This window comes from Rhinolophus sinicus, chromosome 4 (genome assembly GCF_057876585.1).
Source record: "Rhinolophus sinicus isolate RSI-liver-muscle chromosome 4, RSI-T2T, whole genome shotgun sequence".
NCBI lineage: Eukaryota > Metazoa > Chordata > Mammalia > Chiroptera > Rhinolophidae > Rhinolophus > Rhinolophus sinicus.
In genome coordinates, this window is record NC_142504.1 from 62795741 (window position 1) to 62798398 (window position 2658).

Consider the following 2658-nt stretch of genomic DNA (forward strand, 5'->3'; position numbering starts at 1 on the left):
TAGTATCCTCCACTCCTCAGCATGCCAGTGGTCATGAAAACAGTGGCCCACATTCTTGGTGCTGCTTGCTGGTGCCAGGACCTTGTTTTCAAAAAATTGGGGTTGTGCTTTTTGACCAGAGTCTGACCTTTGTTTCACTTGCCTCAATATGGTATGAGGTCCCAGGGAGTATCTAATAAAACATTTAAAGACATATGCTGTCCATAGCCACAGGGGCAAGGTATGGAGGATGGGCCAAGCGGCAGACAGACCTAAAAGCCTGGGAATGAGGATGCTGAGGAGGAAGATTCTTGAGCAAATAAGGGCTTTGAAGGGCAATCTTGTACACCAAGTAATCTGGAGTGCAACACATATATCTGATAGGGTAGGTAGATAGATAGAAATGAGCAGAAGAAGGAAAAATTTATCCCCAGTTAGAAAGCCCCTTGCTGCAGCTCCTATTTGGGTCAAGACCCCTGGCAGCTGTCCAGCAGGACTCCAGGCTTACACATACCTCTAAATCAAAGAGATATGTTGTTAAAAGTCAGAGAAGAGGGGAACCCATCCTGTTTGTCACCAATACCACACTAGCCCAAGGGACTCTAGGTTGTTGTAAACATGCAAAGGGATGTGTAAACAAATCCCCCAAAACCAAGGGGATGTGTTTACACATGCCCTTAAATCAAAGAACTGCATTGTTAAATTCCACAGGACTAGGCACCTCAGGGGGAGAAAGTGAGATAATAGAGGAGAGAGGGGGAGGCAATTCTACCCATAAAAATAAAAGCCTTCATGCAGTGTTAGGTGAGGCTGCTTTCTTCTCTTGGGTCTGCCCACTCCACATCTTGAAGTGTTCTTTCTTTTACTAGTAAACTTCTGCTGTTTGTGCTGCACAAATTTCTCTCTCTTGATTGAAGTCTTTCCTTCAAGAAGACAAGAGCTGAGGTTTCAATGTTATTTTCCCAGAAACACACCCATGCTTCAGAAATAACCTGAAAGGGTCTTAAGCTTGCACCTCTGGCTGACCCTTAGGCACTGCACAAACAGGAAGTGAAAGCTAAGGCAGAGTTTAAGCAATCTGGCTTAGTATTGAAGGAGTGCCCTAGTTCAGAGCCAATCTGTAAAGAGGAGGAGTGTTTTTCATTTTTCTTTTTGCCTCCTGGAAATCTCTGTCAGGTCACTGAATGAACAGAGGTAATGGAGCAGAGAACTCAGTGACCACACACAAAAGGAATACAGTCTTTGCAAAAATAGTTTGGAAAAAACGCTGAACAAATGGATAGCTGTAATCTTCAGCAACCAACAGTACCAATGTCTGGGGAGGGGAGAGAATCTGATTTTCAGAATTACTACATTGCAGCATTTAATGTGTCCAATTTTCAACAGCAGCAACAACAACAACAACAAGAGAAATTATAAGGCATACGGAAAAAATACACACAGAAAAGTATGGCTTATTTACGGGGGGAAAAAAGAAATTGGCAGAAATCCTCCCTGAGGAAGTCTAGACATTACACTTATATCCCAAGCTGGCATCAGAATCTCCAACGACACCTTCCTCTTCATCTTCTGCATCTTCACACTCCTGGATCACAGGCCTAATCTGACCTTTGTTTCATTGCCTCAATCTGGCATGAGGTCCCAGGGGGTATCTAACAAAAACATTTAAGGACATATGGGGCAAGGGATGGAGGGTGGGACAAGAAGCGACCTGATCACCTGTCTCTTGGCCCTCATTCACGTAAGTGATGCTCATTGTAGTGATCTCTGATGCTCATGTTCATAGTGATGCTGCTCATTACAGTGTTTTGGTGGCTTCAGACCTATTTGAGTTACTGAATTTCAGAATGACTTCAAATGTAAGGTATTTTTCTGTACAAGCAGGATCATGAGGGGACTCACCATCATCACCTTCCTGAGCGTGCTCTAGGCCGTCACCCTCAGCCCCAGTACCCCCTAGTCCAGGGGTGTCCAAACTGCAGCCCGTGGGCCAACTGCAGCTCGCAATCCATTTTTAATTGGCCCACAGCAAATTCCAAAAATATATTTAGTTTACTTAAATAAACCAGGTGAGGCAATACGTACTTCACCTCGAGTGAGTGGCCTGGCTGTTTGTGTATTTTACCGTATATGGCCCTCGGTGAAAACCGTTGAAAAAAGTTTGGACACCCCTGCCTAGTTGGTCAGATTTAAACAAAAATACACAGTGTCATCTCCCATTCCTTCTTCTTTTTATGGACCTTCAGTTTGTCTTTCAGTAGTTATCGGATTGCTATGATTTCTTGAGTTCCACTCTTGAACTCTCAATCCTGAACCTTTTCCCTTAACTGCCTTGCCCTGGTCTAACCATCCTATCTACCCCTTCCTTGGGCTGCTACTGGAAAACTCAAAATAGTTAACTTTATTGTGCATATCATATTAGTTCTCATTTAATCAACCTTCTTTTTCGTGACGAACCTGAGTTACGCTTTAAAAAAATAAAATAAAATATCAACGAAATACCACCACCACCCCCACCACCATTATAATGATCTTCTAAATAAATTTGCTATCTATCCTGGATGAGAAAACTACTAACCACACAAAGAACCAGCAGAGGCTTTGAAAACACAGTTTTTCTTTAATTTGTCCAGTTAAAGTTTTTAGGGGAAGGGCTTGTCTTCTAGAACAGGGATCTTA